The 22783-nt window shown below is 32.0% G+C and overlaps 1 protein-coding gene across 1 annotated transcript in view; it reads right to left on the reverse strand.

Annotated features, from left to right (window-relative positions):
- LOC105212741 (uncharacterized) overlaps positions 1 to 22783 on the reverse strand; it is a 172364-nt gene that overhangs the window by 36293 nt on the left and 113288 nt on the right. Inside the window, exon 8 of the mRNA XM_054230733.1 lies at positions 11004 to 11203. The gene's annotated coding sequence lies outside the window, so the exon portion shown is untranslated. The remainder of the gene's footprint in view (positions 1 to 11003; positions 11204 to 22783) is intronic.

A 22783-nucleotide genomic window follows, 5' to 3' on the forward strand; every position in this document is an offset into this window, starting at 1 on the left:
AGAAGTGGGGGTTTAATTATGTTTTTAGACACAGAGAACTTGACTGAGTTTGGTCCAGTTGATTTCGGAGAAATTATAAATCGCGCTTTTAACAACTTTAAAGGCGTTTGAAGTAAGTCAGAACGCCGCTTAATGAGGTTTCTCTTGTTAGGCCGCGTTTGAAGAACCATTGATTTTTAGTGAGTGTCCAAGCAACAATTATCTATATTATGGAACCGAGTTTTCGACTGTTTTAATGCCAATCGAAGAGAAGCTGTTGGCGGATTTCAATAAATATTCAATCTTATACTATTCTTAAAGTCTTATAGTTCTACTTGTGGTCTTTAAAAATAGAGCACCATCATCTAGAAAAATTTTGGTGGTTTTTCTTAAGAAGCAAGTGCCTTAAATCATATCTATTTCGAGGAGTTTAGGATAAGAAAATAGCTCTTAGTAGAAAGAGATCGCTCTAGCCAGATTTGAGTCTGTATTAGTCTGTAGTAAGCGATCTTGGGATCTTACAAATTTTGTTTATAGTACATAATAGGCGTAAGAGCTATAGGGTTGCCACAAATTTTGACAAAAAAAAATTCAAAATTATAAAGGGGTTTAATTAAATTTAAAAAAAGAGAGCTCTATCTTAAAAAGTTTTTGTTCTAGTATATTATAGGTTTCGGAGCTATAGGGTTGCCACAAATTTTGTCTAACGGATTTTATTATTCTAAAGAGGTTTAATTGAATGTATGAAAAAATAATGAGATCTCAAAATTTTTGTTTTCTAGTATATAATAGATTTAAGAGCTATAGGGTTGCCACAAATATGAATAAAAAATTCCGACATTATAAAGGGGTTTAGTTATTTTAAACAAAAATTAGAGTGCGCTCTTAAAAAGCTTTTGTTCTAGTGTATAACATACTTAAGCGCTTAAGGGTTGCCGCAAATTTTGGCAAATAAAAATTGCAGAGTTATAAAGGGGTTCAGTTAAATTTAACAAAAAGGAGAGTGCGGTCTTAAAAAGGTTCTGTTCTAGTGTATAATATGCTTAAGATCTTAAGGGTTGCCACAAATCTTGTCTAAAAGATTTAAATATTATAAAGGGGTTTAATTAAATATAAAAAAAGAGTGAGATCTTAAAACTTTTGCTTTATATTATATATTACACTTAAGATCAATAGGGTTGCCACATATTTTGACTAAAACATTTCAACATTATAAAGCGGTTCAGTTAACTTTAACAAAAACGAGAGTGCGGTCTTAAAACGGTTCTGTTCTAGTATATAATTGCCTAAGCAGCTATAGGGTTGACACAAATTTTGACTAGGCAGTAAGTAGTCTGGTTTAGAAACCCAAAAAAGCGTTTTTTGCAATTTTTTTTTAAGGGAAGGAAATTATTGCGGTAAACGGAATTTTAAGACGATAGTGTTTAAGGCTTAAGAAACAATACTTATTATTAAAAAATATTGAAATTTGTTCAAAGTTGTAAGTATTTTTCTGGAGCGCCTGGAGTCTGCACTTGTAAATCGGTGCCGGTGATGGAGGTCCGTCGATGCATCTGAAACAGTCGAACCAATTTTTTTTTTTAATTTTTATAAGTTTCTTTTCTTTATGAACTAAAAAAATACCGAAGAAGTTATAAAATTCCAAATTTTTTCGAAGTTTAAAAAAAAAAATGACTTTAAGTTGCAAAACAAGTAGTTTAAATAATTATTTTGTCCAACTTTTTTAGTTCAAATAGAAGATAATTTAATACTGAAGCTAGATCATCTTTAAAGTTTCTGCCTGAGCATTCGCACCTGCTCGACGCTCGGCCACTAAAACTGCTCTAGCTTCGAAAATATGTCGAATTGGTCTCTGGAATTTTAAAGACATATTTATTCTTGGATAGTTTTGGAAGAGATTAAAAACAAAACAAAAAAATCGATTTTTTGAAGCCTGTAAAGCAGACTACTTACTGCCTTAATTAAATAAATAAAATGAAGATATTAAAATGTTTGCTTTCTAGTATATAACGGGTGATTTTTTTGAGGTTAGGATTTTCATGCATTAGTATTTGACAGATCACGTGGGATTTCAGACATGGTGTCAAAGAGAAAGATGCTCAGTATGCTTTGACATTTCATCATGAATGATGAAACGATCTGCCACAACGTCGAATTTTCAGTGAATGGGCCCTAGAAAAGTTGGCAGAAAATCCGCTTTTTTATCGACAAATTTTGTTCAGCGATGAGGCTCATTTCTGGTTGAATGGCTACGTAAATAAGCAAAATTGCCGCATTTGGGGTGAAGAGCAACCAGAAGCCGTTCAAGAACTGCCCATGCATCCCGAAAAATGCACTGTTTGGTGTGGTTTGTACGCTGGTGGAATCATTGGACCGTATTTTTTCAAAGATGCTGTTGGACGCAACGTTACGGTGAATGGCGATCGCTATCGTTCGATGCTAACAAACTTTTTGTTGCCAAAAATGGAAGAACTGAACTTGGTTGACATGTGGTTTCAACAAGATGGCGCTACATGCCACACAGCTCGCGATTCTATGGCCATTTTGAGGGAAAACTTCGGAGAACAATTCATCTCAAGAAATGGACCCGTAAGTTGGCCACCAAGATCATGCGATTTAACGCCTTTAGACTATTTTTTGTGGGGCTACGTCAAGTCTAAAGTCTACAGAAATAAGCCAGCAACTATTCCAGCTTTGGAAGACAACATTTCCGAAGAAATTCGGGCTATTCCGGCCGAAATGCTCGAAAAAGTTGCCCAAAATTGGACTTTCCGAATGGACCACCTAAGACGCAGCCGCGGTCAACATTTAAATGAAATTATCTTCAAAAAGTAAATGTCATGAACCAATCTAACGTTTCAAATAAAGAACCGATGAGATTTTATGCGTTTTTTTTTTTTTAAAGTTATCAAGCTCTTAAAAAATCACCCTTTAATATAAGCTATAAGGTTGCTACAGAGTCTAAAAAATTACTAAAAAAACTCTTATATATTTATGCTATAAGAAAATTAATTAAATTTTTTTTTTCTAATTAACTGCAGCTAATTTAGCATATTTTCGTAATCATTGGAGCAAAGTGCTTGTGAAAATAATTATTAATGAATTTCCAATTTTATTTGCGGAAAGAAGTTTAAATTAAATTAAAAAATTTCAATTTATTTTCGGCAGAAATTTTCCAATTTATTGCAATTTAAATTTGCTTAGTCAGTTTATTAAATTAACGAAAATTGCCCAGCTGAAGTTATTAGAAATTTGCGAAATTAAATTTGTGAGCGCACAAGCCAAGCGCATTGTGCGGCAACTCATACATTATGCAAACAAGAAAATCAAAAAAATAATTAATAAATGAATAAAATTTTAAATTTACAATTTTTTTCGCATTTAAATTTTAATTTAATGGCATTCATTGCTTTTTGGGCAACAACAAATTTGCGTGAATTCGTGAAAATGCAATGCAAGGTGAGCACGCGTTACAGTTTTAAAAAATTTATGAGCTGTTACTAAAATTTCTAGCAACAACAACAAAAACATTTAAAATCAGAAATCAAAAAAATAATAAAAACAAAAGTGAAAATTATAATTATACATTTCAATTGAACCGCTATGCATATTTTATAATATTTGCATACTCTCTCCCTCTCTCTCTCTCTCTATTTTCCATATACACATACTTTAATAACGGTATTTGCGATTTTCAATTTAAACGCAAACTGTTGAAATGCTGCGCTTCACAATGGATTTCCTAAAAATCGCTGAAATTGTTATTTAAAATGTGTGTGTTTAGCTTTGAGGGTGTACATATTGAGAGTTGTGTGTGTGTGCGTGCTAATGACAAAAGCGCAGACAGTTAGACAAACTTGTTGAAGACAACCGAAATTAAAAGGAAACTCAAGTAAACAGCGTTAATGTTGGTAGAATAAACAACAAAAAGAAGTGGAACAAGACAAGGAATAAGAGTAAGAGGAAGAAGCAGCAGCAGCAGAAAGGCAAAGCTGTATTTGTTAGCGCAAAGCGCAGCCAAGTGGTGTAAAATGAAAGCGAAATCGAACAAGCGTAATCAAGTTGTTTGCACAGCACTTAAGCGATCGGCAAAGCCGCTGAGGCGAGCGTAGAAGCTTAAGATGGAGTTGGTGGATGAAATAGGAAATATGAAAAATGGTTGAAAAAAATCAACACCAAAGCTAAGCGCGTATCATTTGCTATAGTTAAACAACAGCAAACATAAATATTTGTAGAAGCGCACGCGATAACATGTGGACTTAGGCGCTGGGCCTACTAACATCACGCTGACAGTCAGTCTGTGAGCTAAGCAAGCACGCGACTTAGAAATCCCCTACTGTTGCTGTCGTGGCGCAAAACAAGTTAATAAAATATATAAGTATAAGCAGCGATTACGCGCGTGCTTGTATGCATGTGCATGTGAAAGCGCGCACTTGTGTGCTGCCGCGCCGCGCTGCTTGTATAATGAAACGTGAAGGCGAGCGCACACATAATGAAATTATGTCAAGTGTGTATTTTCGCCATCAACGGGTTTATGGTGAATGCTTGTGGCAATAACGCAACCGCAAGCAATGAAAACAGCTACAGCAACAACAACAACAACAACAACAAAAATAACAAACAGAAAAAAAGCAATAATAATAATAAGAAGAGCGCCGCGCTGACAGCGAAGCAATGCCACTGCGGCTCGTGAATGAGACATCAAAATTAATGCGCGCAGTCAGGAGTGAACAACAACAAAAACACTAACAAAAGCAACAGTAGCAAGGTAGTGCGTGCTGTATATAGATATGTTATGACAATTCTTGCCGCTGAGCTGTCGCATGACACAACCGTGGCGTGCCGCATGTCGCATATGCCACATGCCACTTGCAAATATGAGCGCAACAGCGTATATACATATACATTATATATATATATATAGTGATATAGTGAAGGAATGAGTTTATTTGCATAAACAAGCCGCGACAATTTCTGCCTTTTTTCATTAATAACTCGGCTTTATTATTGTTATTATTCGCGTATATGTATTTTGCTATATGTTAGAATTCAATACATATATATTTAGAGATGAAGAATGTTATGTTACTGTGAAGACATGCCACCGCAAATGTGTCTGAGCGCGCGGTGTTTACCCAAGGCGCTGCTATAAATAAATGGAAATTGAGACATGAATACATATATATATATTATATAATCTGTATATATACAACAACAACAAAAGTATATATGTAAAATATATATCTTTACATATACAGCACGCCTGTCATATGCTCTTCATCACTTGTAAAATGACACTCATACACATACTCAACACATTATTTGCTGTTGTTGTTGTTGTTGTAACAGTTCCTCATATACACACATATAGTCCCCTCAACAGCACCTTCAACTAATAATTAGTGGAATTTTGAATTTCTACATAAAGAAAATTTAACTGAAAAGTTGTTAGTTGCAGGTACACACACCCTCACACCGACACATATGCAGCTAAATTTGCCTATGCAAATGACTAAGTAGAGTACATTGGCTTCTCTGCAGCAGCAGTAGTTCTGCCTAACTCCTAGCAGAAACAACAACCGTCGCTTGTCGTATGCATAATCATTTATCGAAGCGTTTAACGAAATTAGTATGCAATGAACTTAGACGACACACGCACACACACAGACAGAGAGACAGACATATACTGAGGCATATTCACTAATAAAATACTTTCTTTGGACAAAGAGGTGCATAAGAAATACGAAAAATAGTTGAAGCCCAGTGGAAAAATATTTTTTCTGCAGTACTAGTGGTAGTTCGGTTGCCGAAGTAGCGGTAATATTATTTTATGTAGCTCTGAGATCATTTCTAGAAGCCCGATTCTCACGAAAGACCTTGAAAACTCGATATAAGTACCTGACTGGAACATTTAGTCCTTCTTTCCTCGATCTAACGATTCTTAAAGGCCTCTGAAGCGTTCGAAATCTGAAAAACTCTCCTCGAAATCTTTGTTCATAACCCAGGCTTTCTATAAAATAACCTATTGAGCTGGAAACTCCTCTGATTTAGTTTGAAATGCAACAGTTTTATCAGTTCCTAGTCCTTTTGGCACTATGGTCACATTAAAAGCCAGTTCAAAGTAGATTTTCTAGTTGGACATCCTGTAATATATATGAAAGCTTCGGGGACTAAGCTTTTGAGCTTTCGTCAAACTTGATACGAAGGAAGTGGTCTAGACACAGGTCTTAACCTCACTTTTATCCAAGATTCTAAACTTTTAGAGCATTGAGAGCTTATATTCCTACATGCCACACACCTCCACTAATCATCCACTAACATTCTTCCTAACTTTCAGGCGTCAACTGCTGGCTGACAAGCGCCATCTAGAGCACTGCACGGCGGCACACAAGTGAAGTCTGTTTACTGTTTTAGTCACAGAGTTGAAATCAGGCTAAAATTGCATATAATTAGAAAGTGCAACCGATGTTGATTGCTACAAGTGCCAAGCGGCAGTCTAAACGCGAACGAAGATGAAAAAGATATGGTGTAAAAAAAGAAAAAATTCTAAGGAGAAGAGCGCACAAAACTGAAAACAGGTTTGAAAGCGACGCTGCACTGCACTTGAAAGGGCGATGAAGTATGACGGAAATTATGCCAAATAGCTGAAGGGTTTAATACTGTTAATAGGATTAGTTGTTAGAGAAGATATGAGTGGTGCCTACAAATGTAGTGGAAAGTGGAAGAGAGAGATAGGTTTGAAATGAGTATGTGTCATATGAGCCTAAGATCATTGCATGAATTAAATTACTTATTCAAAACTTATTTAATTATATTTTTTAATTAATAACAACTCAATGCAGACACGCATTTCACATTATACTGAATAAAACACTTCAAGCTAAGATTTTAGTACGGCAATATGTCACTCATACGCAGCGTACAACCGTTGCATAGCAATTGAAACTTGACGCCACTTAGCATATTATTGCATACAGCAATTGAAAATGAAAAGTAAATATGGAAATTTTTATTTAAGTAGAGAAGCATGCATTCACTATTCTAATTTATGCGGCGCTAGCAATTATAATTTTGTATAAAATTCCATAATTTTGAAATTGAAACTAAACGGTTGTTCAACATTTCCGCATACTCATGCTGCTAATCACATTTAATTAGTGTTTATCTGCGGTTTTGTGTTAATTTGCGTACACGTCATTCAGCAATCAGCCAGCCACCTGTTGCGCTGAAGCGCCGTAAAATATGCAAGAAATGTGTCAGTTTACAATCAATTAATTGAAAGTAAAAATTTCAAATATTTTAACGATGTGTGTGTGTGTGCGAAAATTTAATGACAGCGATTAACTTATTTAAACGCATTTAATAATAGATATATGGGGACTAGTCTCAGTTGTGGCTCGATTTGAACCATTTTTGTAACCAATTATGTTTAGGAAATATGCTCATTTATAGCCTTTTCACACAGCCAAATTAATTGTTCAATAAAAAATTTTATTGAGAAGCCTTTTCTCGCCCTTCACACTGTCGGCTACTCGATAACCGATCAACTGTTACACATTTTTGTTTTTGCATTTCATAAGAAATTGGTAAGTTTCATCAGCTGATTGCCATTTTTTGCAGCGACATCTACCGTCGTGTAGCGTGAACAATAACTCGCAGACAAAGAACGTATATGTAATTACAAATACGGAGTTTCATTTCATTTCCAAGTCGATTAAAATTCAATCAAAAATTAATGTAGATTTCTATTTTGTATGGTAAATCGATCTTAATCAACGTTTTAATAGAGCAGATGCCGATTAATTGAGCAATTAGCTCCTGTGTGAAATGGCTATTAATTTCAATTAAGATATTGTATCTCAGGTCTTGATAGATATGCACCGTGTAAAGACAAGAGTAGAGGGATGATAACCACGTATAGCCTCCATTTTTTGTACACACATATTACACATACTAGTGGCTCTATTTGAGCTTAGTTTTGTTTAATATAATAAAAATATCATGAAGGAATCGGTTTGAATCGGGCCAATAGTTTTGTAGAACCGACATTTCTCCCGAAAGTGGGCGGTGCCACTCACACTCTACAATTTTTTAACAGATCTGATACATGAACCTACTTCTGCATTCCTGTTGGTAAATATGATGTCTCTGGCGTTATTTTTAAACAATTAACATAGTTTTGGTAGCTTTTAATATAACCGTTGTATGGGAAAGGGACGTGGTCATTACCCGATTTCACTAGTTTTCACATCGAACCAAGAATAAAGAAATACAATGTTCTCCCGAGTTCGTCTTAAGAATTAGGAGAACATTAAAACCAATAGAAGGCGAGGCCACGCCCATTTTTCAAAACTATAATAAACTGAGCTGAAACTTTAAAAATCAAAACTGTAAAATCTTAAGTTATTTAGAAAGCTCTTTAGGAAGAAGGAAGAATATTAAACCATGACTGCGAGCACATTTAAAATGAACAAGGAAGAAACGTCGAAAAATAAATATTTTAACCGCAAACAAACATAGACACAATCATATAGAGCCACACAATTTAAAGCGACGCCACATGAAATGAAAATCTCTCTGTGATTCACTTTCAATGCCAAATCTGTGAATGCATCGCCGAATTGCCGCACACAAAGCGTCATAAGGGCGCTAGTGAAAGGGAAGCGGACTGGGGCGAGGGGAAGGCGCAGAGATTAATCATAACAAAGCGCTGTTGACGATTTTTCCCACTCATGCCTTTGCTGCAATTAAAAAGAAATTACGAAGCCAAAAAAGTTTTCACTTTTCTGCGTTTTCTGTGTCAACAACTATCTTGGCGCAGCGCAGCGCGTACGCACACAAAGCAACAGACAGAGACACATAAACACACACGAAAGAGTATTTGTATGTATTTACATATGTATATGCATGCGCGCCCACACACTTCCGCCGCTGCTGCCGCCTTCCACCGCAAGCTGCGGCTGCACGCGTCACTGGCGCACAGTCTTTGGATATAATTTCCGAAGAATAGAAATTTATATATACACACACACTCATGCAAGGATTTTTCAATTTTCAAACACCAAACACTCAATTCAAATTTCACTTTGCTGCTGTTGTTGTTCTTGTTGTCAGCTTTCAGTTTATTTGGCTTCTTTTTAATTTTTGTGAAAATTTTCGGATTTTTTATCTTCTGTTTTATCTTCTCACGGCATTCAGCGCTTGCTTGGAACACAACGAATTTACGAATTTATGCGTTGGCCAAGTTCTGCTGACACACAGCGCCGCTAAGCGTCTGCGCGGCTGCCAAAAAGCTTGGCGGCGTGTGCAGCTACGTGCCTGCGTCGCTCCAAATCCCAAAAGCGAGTTTATTTCGCTTTTTCTGTGTGTGCTTAATAGTGTGTAGATTGCTTTGGCTAGCGTGCGTACGCCTAAAAGCATGCCTCAATTCACTTTGTGGTGAAGGCTTGCCAACTAAGTTGAGTTGAGTGTGCTTAGTGAAATGAAAAGCGGAAAATTTGTAGTGAAACGATCCCTGGACTACATAAGAGTTTACGCAACATCTGAGAAAGAAAGGTCGGACTCAATATACTCTTCATATCTCATTACTTCTCTTTAACTCTATACTAATTAAACAGTAAAACTTAGTGAACGAGGGTAGAAGAAAAAGTTTCTGCTTCTGTTGGAAGCTTATCAGTGTCAGAAGTTCATTGTTCTATTACCTTTTTTTAGTAAAAAATCACATATAGCAAGCTTTAAGCTCTAAGAGAGAGAGAGAGAGAGAGAGAGAGAGAGCGCTTTGCTCTCCTGAAAACTGAAAATGAAGGTTTGCCCGTTAATATTCTTCCAAAAATGCTGAGAAGCTTTGAAACTAGATATTCGATCGACCCAAAGTAGAATGCCGATTAGAGATGAAGGCAGACGCAAGTTGGGGGTATTTGGGTGCCACAAGAGACAGTTTTGAGTTTTTCTTCAGCTGAGGAGACCTATCTATTGACCTTAACCTACTTAACCTATCCTAGGCTAAGGTAACCTTCGAAATTCAGGAACCATTTTCTAAAGTGACCTCATTCGGAAAAAGTTCGAAGACATAGGGAGACTAGGTTCCATAGAGGATCCACTTTCTGTTCGTTGCATTTATTGTACATATATTTATGTAACCCTTCTCAAAGCTATACGATAATGACGGGAGTGATATAGAGTATTTGCTTTAAATCTATTCTGTACTCAATATCTTCAAAAATAACGAATCTCAGTAAGAAGCTCAAAAGATTTGGAAGTGGCAGTGTATTTGCGGAACCGGATAAAGGCATGAGCGAAAAGCGAAGAGTCAGGACAAAATTAAGGTAAAATGTTGCTGTGGGTCAACGTGTTAAAAGAGGGCCTGAATATCTCCAAAACTCAGACTAACGGCATTTGCTACCTGCAGCTCACCACTTTGTTTGGAGTTGAGCCTGCAACGGCGGTGAGAATAGATTATCCAAACTTCGCAAAATTCGTTGTAATTCTTTCGCAACTTTTTAGCACTTCAAAGCCTTTGCTTCCTGTGAGGCTGTCTGTGAGGATTTCTCATATTTTAAACACAATAAAATCTGCAAGAAAAACGGAAGGCTGTTGTCTTGCCACACTCAAGACATTTAACCCCAGCACTGCGGAGTATGTGTTCGTATGTGTATGACCTTGATTTCCAAAAAAATATTGCCGTTAATGCAAAAAATTGCGTGAAAAGTGAAAACAGCAAGAAATTTTAAATCCAAAACTAGGGCAAAAGTGCGCAGCAGCCACAAAATGAAAATGAAAAATACAATTTTGAGTTGCTGCTTTGACGCGACGCTGAAAAGTATGCTACGATAAAGTGCAAACCAGAAACTAACGCAATTCGACTGACAGACCAAAAAGCACTCGCTTGCAAAAGTCTATTAGGAGCACGCACAGACACACAATCATCACATAAATCATAGGCAACATGATACATGCTTTATAGCCTTCTTCACATACATACTAATAGCATACATATAGGCGCAAGTAAAAACAAATGTACATACCTGGAAGAAACAGCAAGAGTGTGCGAAAGTCAGGCGGTCACATAACTGGAATATTTGTGTGTTTGTGATGACGTGCGTGTCTTTTACCTTGCCTTGCTCGCCTGCTTCGATAGTCACTTTGAGAAGCGCGCTGATGTCGATTTCGCACCGAACTTTATTCAGCTGAGTAAGGAAAATTCGACGCTGAGTTGAATGGAAAGCTGAAAAGAAAGAAAAAGTAAAAATAAAATAAATAATAAAACTAAAAGAGAATTAAAAAAATGAAATTAAAAGGAAATTGCAAAAAAAAAATACAAAGAAAATGAGAAAAAATAAGAAACGAATTTCAAACTTAAAACAAACCCCAGAAAAGTAAGTAAATAAAATATAGTTGTGACAAAAAAAAAAAATACCAACAGCAACAAAGAAATAGAAATAAAAGCAGCAATAAAGTGTCAACTTGTTACAAGTAACTTTGACAAGTTCGCCACTTCCGACAGCCGAGGGCATGAGTGCCATCAATTAGCGCCCATTATTTATAATTTTTTTCATGTGTTTGCGCAATTAATTTGCTGACGCTAAAAATAGTAGAGTTAGTTGCCTGACACGCAAAAACTTTATTTTAAGGATTTCTGATATTTTCTTTTTCTGTGTTAAAAATAAAATTAGGAATTTTTTATAGTGTGTGGAAGAGCAAATAAATTTTGTATAAAAAAAATAGTTTAAAAATATCAAAAAATAATAATAAAAATTTAAAATATATATACAAATTTTATCCAATCTTTTTTCAATATCAATTTACTAACTGAAGTAAAACAAAATTATTTAAAATTATTTTAAAAATTTATATAAAAATTACAATAAATTAAAAATTTGTGATTTTTGTTATATTTATTTTTTTTTTAATTTCATAAACACTTTTTATTATTATGATTTTTTAAATTTATAAAAAAATATCTTTTTTAAAAATTAAAAAAAAAAATAATAATTTAATTATTATTATTTTATTAATAACACATATAATTTTATATTAAATACTATATCTCTTATAATTTCTGTTTAATAATTTAATTATTATTATTTTTTTATTTTGTGAAATTTATTTTTAAAAAATTTTAAAATTATTTAATATTATTTTAAGTTTTATTAAGTTTATTATATTTAATTTTGTGATAAAAATATGTTTTAATTAAAAAAAAAAATTAATTCGAAAAAAAATCAAGTTACTTGATTATTATATTTATTGATATATGTGACCTGGTCTACGGAAAGGGGGCTTAGGTGTCAAAAAATCAATTTTCACTTTTTAGTTGATTCGGATGGATGAAACGAATTGTTCATTTTTAACAGCTGTTTCCCAGAAAACTAGTTTTCGCACGTTAGCTCCCTTTTCGTAGACCAGGTCACATATATTAGTTTTAAATTTATTTTTTTTTTAATTTTTAATTTTTATTTTTTAACTCACCTTTAATTGACAATTTCTATTTTTCCACTATCCGCGATTTTCTAGTATTTAAAACAATTTTGATCTTTATTGATTTGAAAACTTTTAGTTTTATTTAAGATTTCGTACTTCTTTGTTGTCTAAATTTACGTTACTCATTCACTTAAGTTAATTACTTTTTCTATTTGACATTTTTTGTTTTTCTTTTCATTTTTAAACTACTATTTCCTATTTACTACGCTCAGTGTTTATCGTATGTGTTATTTTAACTTACTGAGTTCACATAAAATGCATTGAATTCCATTTCAGTTGCAATTTTGTATTAATTAATTTAATTTCTTAATTAATTAAATAATAATTTATAATATTTTCTTGCTTAGACTTAGTTTAGACTCGCTATTAGTTCATATTTTCTTGGTATTCGCTTATTCAGTTAACTAGTTTAATATAATTTACAAATATACCGCTAATATACATACATACACATAATTTATGGCTCACAGTACTTACATAAGTTAGGCTAGAATGGAATTATGCTGAACTAGTTGCTTTCGTACTAAAATCTATTTAATTTTAATGTTTAAATATAAGTGATTTCAATTAGTCTAAAACATTATTTGCGCTCTTCTTCTTCTTAAATTGTTTGAAGGTAATTTTTGTTTGGAGAAAATTGTGTTACTTTCCTTCAAAACTTTTCGTAAATGCAAGACTTCCATACAAAAAACTAAAATTTTAGTTATTTAATTATTTTTTTAATATGTTATTAATTGTAGGAATCTTACTTTAAAGAGTGTTGAATTTATTATAATTGTGTGTTGTGTGCTATTTGAGAATTTTTATTGGAGTTATTTTCAATAACATTTTTATTATTGATTTCTTCATAAATTCAAATTTTTTGGCATTGTTGGAGAAAAAAATATTATCTATTTTTTTTTTTTTTTTGAAATGCACATACTAAAATATTTGAAATTTAAAGAGCAATATTTTGGAAAATTTAATTTATAGATACAAAGCTTAAAAAAAACGGCAGAAAATTTATTACAAATTATTATAATATTTTTTTTAATAAATAAAATTTTTAGAAATATTTTAGGGTATAATTTTCGAAAAAATTTGGGAAAATATTAAAACATTTTTTTTAAATAAACAATTTTTTTTATATAATTCAGTGAAGAAGGGAGCAAAAAAAAATATAATTTCAAAATAGCCTTTTCACACAGGAGCTAATTGTTCAATTAACCGGCCTCTGCTCGATTAAAACGCTGATTAAGATCGATTTACCATACAAAATAAAAATTTACACTAATTTTTGATTGAATTTTAATCGACTTGAAAATGAAATGCAACTCTGCGACAAGGAACGTATTTGTAATTACATATACGTTCTTTGTCTGCGAGCTGTTGTTCACGCTACACGATGTCGCTGCTAAAAATGGCAATCAGCTGATAAAACTTGTCAACTTATGGACAGCAAAAACTAAAATTTATAACAGCTGTTCGTTAATCGAGTAGCCGGCAGTATGAAGAACAACAACTGGTTTCCCAATCAAAATTTTAATTGATCAATTAACAATTGTGAAAACAATATAGTTTAATAAAAAAGAAATCAGTAAAAATAATAGTTTCAGACGTAAAAAGAAATTTTTAAAAATAAAAAAAAAATATTTGTATCTAATGGTGATAAAATTATTTTAAAAAATTTTGAAATATGTATTTTTAAAAATAGTAAAAATACTTTAAACATTATATACATATATGTGAGTAATATAAATTTAAGAAAAAAATATTTAAATATTATAGAAAAATTAATTGAATAAAAAAAGTAATACAAGTATTAATTGAGTTAAAAAATAATAAAAATACCTAAAAATTAATATAAATAAAATATTTGGTTAATATAAATTCAATAAAAAAAAATTTACATATATAATAAAATTTAAAAATATTTAAAAATTAATAAAATTTATAATTTTTTTTTTTGCTATTAAAATAAATAAATATATTATAAGAATATAAAGAAGAGCTTGTATATAAAATATAATAAATCAAAGCATAATTTAAGATAAAAAAAAATTAAAAATTAATGTTAATAATTGATTGAGCGTAGCAAATAGAAAAAAATTGATTATCATTACCAAAAGGTGTTCAGGCGGTTCAAATATGGATGGAAAAAAATTAAAAAAATTGAAAAAGGAAGAAAAAAATTACAAAAAAACAATATATTATTCAAAATATATTATTCAAAAAAAAAAAAAATATTTTTGGAAGCAGCAAAATGTGTTTGACTCAAAAATAACCTTCTAGCGGGTAGACATGGCGTATGAGTAACATGCCACATTTTAATTAATTGCTTTCATATTGAGTACATGCTCTTTACTTTTTCTAGTGATTTACTGATTATTACACAATTTTAGCTTGCTTAACACTTGCATTGTTTGTTATTATTTGAAAATTCTTGTACAATTAATTTGATATTTTTGTCAATTTGTTTTTTTTTTTTTGCGCAATTCAGCTGTTAATGGAAGTTGCTTTTCCACTATTTAACGCATTTTATTAGCTAATTATTAGTAATTAATTCTTAAATTTTGTTTGTTTTTATCCCTAACATTAATTTGGCTTACTTTTGCACACGCATTAACTAGTTGACTAGTTCATATTTATTTGTTTTTGTAAAATATTTGTTGTATTATACAAAATGTTGTTCTTGTTGTTTTTTGCACATTCATAGTTTTTACAAATATTTTTTTTTATTTGCTACAAATTCACACACACACACACACACACACACATTTATGTCTGTAAACATTTCGAACTTATACCCGTTAATCACATTTAAGCTAAAATTTTACTGTTGTTGTTGTTGTTTTTGTTCGATTATTGTTGCTATTAATTTAATTAATTTACACATAGTGCACTCTAATGCAATGCCATGCAAATATTTAATTTAATTTTATATTTAATCTTTATTTCACTTAAATTGCACACTTAGCTAACCACTTACGAGCAGACATACACACACACAAACACACGTGTTTTGATGTATTATTTTTGGTTTGTATGTACATATGTATGTAGCAACTATATAGTATATACAGAGTTTGTGAAACATACGCTTTTTGTTTGCACGAATTAAATTATTCAATTCTGTGTTAGATATTTTAATTAATTTATTTTCATATGCAAATTTGCATAAACACACGCACACACACAAACATACAGGTGATGTAGTATATGCGTTGCTATGTTAACGCTCAACCTCAACTATTATTTACATTTGCTTTAATGCATTTCAATTTCCACCGCAATTACCAACGCACACATACATAGACACACACACACACAAAGTAAACTGAAACAACACTTTGAGTGCCAAAGCAAACAATTTTCAGTAAAAAAGGAAAAAAAAATCACATTCGCCAGCACTTCAAAGCACAAATTTGCATGCTTCTGCTGCTTCTTCTTCTCAAGCGCACGAATTCACACTTTAAGCCAAAATTTTAAGCAAAAATTGAGTAATTAAAGCAGAAATGCAATAAAAATTGACAGAAAAAAAACAAAAAACCACAATTCATTGACAAACTCAAAACTCACATAAAAAACAACAAAAACACCAACAAAAAACACGCTATAAAAAGCAGTGCAAAACAAAAGCAGCCACAACAAAACTTGAATAAAACAACGGTCCAAAAATAATACTCCCTCCTTGTCTGTGTATGTGTGTGTCCTGCGTCGATTTACTGCCGACTGTCTTTGTTGACTTCATTTCGCGACATTTACACGTGTTAGTGTGTGTGAGTCTGCATATAAGTGTAGTTTGATGGGTGTTGACCGGGGCGTATGAGTAACCGCGAATGTAAACGCGAACGCCGCCACAGCGATGGCACACATAATTTCTCAGCTGTCGGACATTTGTCGTCGCTGCCAAAGATGGATATGTGGGCGCGCTATTTATTATACTATGGCTGTGGCTGTATGTGTGTGTGAGTTAGTAGTTTTGGTGTCTATTTAGTGGCGAGTATAAGCAGGCGTGACCAAGTATACACACATACATACAAATGTATGCGGTGGTGAGACTACTTTGTGGCATTGTTTAATGCTTTAGGAATAGATATGAAATGAAGCTTTAAGAACAATAAAATTTAAAAAAAAAAAATGAAATTCGAAAAAGTTAAAAGAAAAAATGAATATGAAAATTTATTCTGAAATTTCGTTAGAAAAATTGAGTGCGAAAAACTTTAAAAATTTTATGAAATTAAAGCTAGAACAATCAAAACAACAGATATAATATCAGATCAATTGAACTAAAATGTAAAATTCGAAATTTTTCGAAATTAAAAAAAACTAAAGTTAAAGCTAAGACTATCAAAAAAGTTTAAACAAAAATTAGAAAAAATATTTTTTTTTCATTTCATAATTCGAAACTTCAAAAAAAAAATAAAAAATTGTTTGAAATTAAAGTTGAAACTATCAGAAAAGTAAATTAAAATTACTCAAAATTTTTTCGTAACTGAAGTGTAAAATTCGAAAATTTGGAAATTTTCGAAAATTAGAACAAATAAAATTTATTTATGATATTAAAGCTAAAACTATCAAAAGAATTAAAAGAAAAAATCACAAATGTTATTTTTATACTCTCGCAACAAAAGTTGCTAAGAGTGTATTATAGTTTTGTCCACATAACGGTTGTTTGTAAGTCCTAAAACTAAACGAGTTAGATATAGGGTTATATATATCAAAGTGATCAGGGTGACGAGTAAAGTTCAAATCCGGATGTCTGTCTGTCTGTCTGTCCGTCCGTCCGTCTGTCCGTCCGTGCAAGCTGTAACTTGAGTCAAAATTGAGATATCTAAATGAAACTTGGAACACGTGTTCCTTGGCACCATACGAAGGTTAAGTTCGAAGATGGGCGGAATCAGACCACTGCCACGCCCACAAAATGGCGATAACCAAAAACACATAAAGAGCTATAACTAAGCCATAAATAAAGTAATGAAAATAAAATTTGGAACATAGGATCGCATTAGGGAGGGGTACATTTGAATGTAATTTTTTTGGAAAAGTGGACGTGACCCCGCCCCCAAATAGGTTTTTTGTATATATCTTGAAAACCAATAAAGTTATATTAACCAAACTTTCTGCAGTCGTTTCTTTTAGCCGTTTCCTTATACAGTCCAAAAATGAAAGAAATCGGATAATAACCACGCCTACCTCCCATAAAAAAGGTTGGGTTGAAACTGACTAAAAGTGTGTTAACTCACTAACGAGAAACGTCAGAAACACCAAACTTTACATAAGAAATGGCAGAAGAAAGCTGCACTGAGATTAAAATGTAAAATGGGCGTGGCGTCGCCCACTTATGGGCCAAAAACCATATCTCAAGAACTACTCGACAGATTTCAATGAAATTCGGTAAATAATATTTTCTTGACACCCTGATGACACTGGTGGAATATGGGCGAAATCGGTTCAGAACTACGCCTACTTCCCATATAACTCAATTTTGAATCCTTCTGATTCGTTCACTTTATAATGTATACATAAGGAACCGATAAAGATAGCGAAATAAAACTTTACACAAATACTGTATTTGAGCTGTGACATCACTTGTGGAAAAATTGTCAAAATTTAACCATGACTTTTCAAGGCCCCTGATATCAAACATGAAGAACTCAGTGCCTAAAGGTAATTTTTCACCGAAAATATAGGTAAATCTCTAAATAAATTGCGAGAGTATAAAATATTCGGTTGCATCCGAACTTAGCCTTTCCTTACTTGTTTTAATTTCATAACTGAACCGAAAAATTCGCAATTTTCGAAATCTATAAAAAATCAATTTTATTTATGAAATTAAAGCTAAAAATATCACAAAAGTAAAATAATTGTTTTTTTAATTGCGTAATTGAACGGTAAATTTAATTTCGAATTCGAATTATTCGTAATTCAAATTTTTTTAGTATATTTTATTTTCTTTCAAACCTTAAAGTACTTCTCAACTAGGAAACTCTGTAACAAATTCTATTGCTACTAAAATGCCATAAACTCTAAAAGTTTCAACGACAGAAAATTAAACTCAAAATAATCTCAACTTTAGTTTAGCATTTCATGCCTTCAACTGATATGTTTCACTCTTTGCCGCATTCCCCAAGCTTTGCTGCGCATTACCAGGCAAGTGAGCTGAGCTCAGTTGGTCGCCTTCATTGCTGCTTTCATATTTGCTGTCTGCGGCAGTGCATGAAAATGTACGCCAACCCACACGAACCGACTGTAGTTCGAGTAGCAACAACAATAACAAAAACAACAACAACTAGCGAGGAGTAACAACAACGAACGAGTGATAGCAACGACGCATCACATCACTACACTTCGCACTTCACCTCCTTCGCACAACGGAACGAAAATAGCAAAGAAATTGGAGCACTTCTGGTTTGCAACTCACAAACACACACACCCAAACACATATACAGTTAAATAAATGCAGACTTCTCTCTCTGTGTGTGTGTGTGTGTGTTCGGCATGTCAACATTCGCCTGCAAAATTTCAGCAGTTCAAGCATATTCCACGCCTGTGAAAGTCTGTAGTACATCATGTCGTATACGTAATCAACATGCGAGCTTACGTGTAATAGTGGTCTGCGCTGTTAGATGGCGGTGAAGTGCCAGTTGCATGCAATTCACTTCAAACTCCTCGCCACTCAGCACACACAGGAATGTATCCACACATGTATGCATATGTGTGTGTGTTTGTTTGTGAGTTTAGTCAAGTTTCTGGCATTTTTCGTTTTTTTTTGTTTTTTCATTTTACTTTTCATCTTTCGCTCCTTTGCTATTTTTACTTTCTGTTTGCACACTGTGTGGCACTGGCAGTTGTTAGTGCTGTTGTTGTAGCTACTGATGTCCTACTGTGGCTGAGCATATCGCACACAGGCACTTGGAATTCGCTGAGTATGATATTTGTGTCTTGAGTGGCAATGCAATGCGACGACAGTGGGTCAAGCAGCGCAGGCGAGTTCACAAAAAAGTAAGAAAACTTGCAGTAAATAGGCAGTTGAAGTTGTTAGAGACAAATTGAAAAATTTGTAAAATATTCGAAAGTTGTTTAAGTTGGTAAAATTTAATAAAAATTTAGTAGAAAACAAATAAAATAGAAGTTCGAAAAAACTAAATTCGAAAAATAAATAAAAAATATTCAAAAAAGTCATTTTGTTTAATTTTAGTTAATTTTAAGCAATATTAATATACAAATTTTTTTCGAAAAAAGTTCGAAAAATTGAAATTGAAACAAAAAAATAAAAATTACATATATTTTAATTTTAGCTATTTTTAAGCAATATAAAAGAATATTATTAATATTTTAACATCTAAAATTTTCTAAAATGTTGAGATCGAAAAATTTAATTCGAAAAAAATATTCAAAAAATTTAATTTTGTTCAATTTTAGTTGATTTTAAGCAATTTCGGAACATGTTCGAAAAATAATATAAAAACATTCAAAAGTTTTAATTTTGTTTAATATTGAAAGAAAAAATTATAATGAAATATTTTAATTTGAGCTAATTTTATGAAATATTAATGGAAATAAAATTTCGAATTAAGTTCGAAAAAAACTAAAATTAAAAATGTAATAAAAATATTCAAATATTTTAATTTTAGCTACTTTTACGAGATATTAAAAGATACAAATATTTTTTTTAATTCGACTTTTTTAATATGCCTACAAAAAAAGTAAATAATTTTAATATAATTAAATTTTACCACATTTTAAACAGTATTATTTATTATAATATATTTTTTTTTATAATTTCGAAAAAACTTAAATTAAAAAGTATCAAAAATATTCAATGCTTTTTATTTTAACTACTTTTAAGCAATATTACAAAACATTTTTTTTTTGGAATTCGAAAATTTCGAAATACATTTTTTTTTATTATTTATTTTTTCAAGCTGCCTACAAATAATCTGAATATGCAAAAATATGTTTCAGTTGGCAAACAACTAGAGAAAAAAGATATAAAAATAATTACAAAAATTTCGAAAAAAAATAATTTTGAGAAAAAAAACCAAAAATAGAGTTTAAGAAAATTTATTAAATTTTCATCAAAATTAAAAATTTGATTCAATATATTTTTTAATATTTTTTTTCGTAAATTACATAACAAAATTTTCCCTCTATCCATTTTTTTTTCCTATCTGCCTACAAAATATATGTACCTCTCCTGGTTATAACCAAAAATAAATTGCCGAAATACTACACTCATATTTTTGAGTGCATTTTAATATGAAATCCAAATATGCACGTCAACCATTATTCAACCTAATAAACTGTATTAGAGCGCTGCTGACGCTCTGGTCTATAACTCAAAAGCCAACTTAACCGAATTACAGTACAGAGAAATTCTTATGCGAACACACAGGGTCATACACATGCATGACTAAAAGTCAGTTATGTGGCTAACCCAACGAACGGACTGCGTACTATCACAAGCGATTCATAAATCTTTTCATATCTCAAGCTGAGCTGGCAGCTAGCATATATGAGTGCGGACATGTGTGTGTGTGTGTGTGTGTGTGTGTGTGTGACTGTCGACTAATAAGACATCTCAAAAGTCACTTGAAGACAGTAACAACATAAGACTGTTGCAAAAAATTGTGTCAAAACCACTATGGCAACAGTGTAGACACTGGCTTGCAAGCAAATAAATGCGAAAACACGAACACACACACACACACTCAATGCATGTGTATAGAGCATATAACTCGATGTGTGTGGGTGTGCTGGCTTGTATAGCAGCTTGAGCCTGCCCATTATCATACCCATGACAGCTGAAGTGGTCAGTTGGCAAGTAAGTATGCGCCGCAAAGTATGCTACAACAATCAGCAAATATAAAATATACAGTTATTTGAGGGTCAGCTGCGGAGAAATATGTCAATGCTGTCGCCGGGCTCACCTCATTACTGCGGCACATACACAATACAAATAATTTTACAACAACAACAATAGCAAATGAATGTTCTATATAAACTGTGCTTTATGTGCATGTTGCTGATATTCTTGTTGTTGTTGCCCAATCGTCAAATCGGTTGACCGACTTCAGTTTTTAACTAGTTTCGGTTAACGTTATTCAATTAAATTTAATTAAATTTATGTAAGCAATTTTTAGTTGTCTGCTGGCAGCAAATAAACTCCCCGCACACACATCACACAGCAACTAATGGCATGACATTTATGTTAATATAAAACACATGGCTTTTTAATTAAATGAAATGTGGCAAATTTAGTGGCTTGTGTTGACTGTAGTCTCTGTGTATGTGTGTATGTGTTTGTGGCATTGCCGACTAGTTAAAATAGTTGTGCTGATTGTTTGTGATAATTGTACTCGTCGCATTGCCATGGTATGCCAAGCACACAAACACACACAGAACAACAACAACAAACAGGCGGCATTATTTCATATAATTGCTCGTATCTTAATTGGATGATCTTTGGCAGCCAAAATAACGGTATGCATTTGTGTTGAAATTAATGCGAAATTTGCATTTGTCGACTTTGTGCTTCGCCAACCTGATTGTTTGTTAATTAGTGAATTGTCATGCTGTATATATTTTGGACAATTAGCAGAGAATTTTAAGCAACATTTTCGTGGTTAGAAATACTAAAATTAGAAATTTTGCTATTTCAGTGGGGAAAATAAGCATCCAATGAATATTAAAAAAAAATATTTTTTACAAGAATATGTTTTAATCTTGCTTAAAAGCAGCTAAAATTAAAAAAAAAATTTACTTTTTTATTACTTCTAAAATAATTAATCTTGCGGAAAATTCAAATTTTTTATATTTTTTTTTATTTCACAAAGAAAAACTTTTGAATATTTTTTTCGAATTTCAGTTTTTCAAACTTTTTTCGAAAATAAAATTTATTTATTAATATTGCTTCTAATTAACTGATATTACACAATAAAATTTTTTTGAAATATTTTTTTTTCGAATTTCAGTTTTTCGAACTTTTTCGAAAATAAAATTTATTTACTAATATTGCTTCTAATTAACTGAAATTACACAATAAAATTTTTTTGAATATTTTTTTTCGAAATTCAGTTTTTCGAAAATAAAATTTCTTTATTAATATTGCTTCTAATTAACTGAAATTACACAAAAAAAAACTTTTCAATATTTTTTTTCGAATTTCAGTTTTTCGAACCTTTTTCAAAAATAAAATTTCTTTATTAATATTGCTTGAAACTAACCACTTAACTGAGGTGTAAGTATTAAAGAAGAAGTATTAACAGACAATTTTATAAGGAAACTAGTTTTAAAAATATTTACAAATATTAAAATAGTTAATAGAAAGGGTTAAATTCGA

This window comes from Zeugodacus cucurbitae, chromosome 5, assembly GCF_028554725.1.
Source record: "Zeugodacus cucurbitae isolate PBARC_wt_2022May chromosome 5, idZeuCucr1.2, whole genome shotgun sequence".
NCBI classification, from domain to species: domain Eukaryota; kingdom Metazoa; phylum Arthropoda; class Insecta; order Diptera; family Tephritidae; genus Zeugodacus; species Zeugodacus cucurbitae.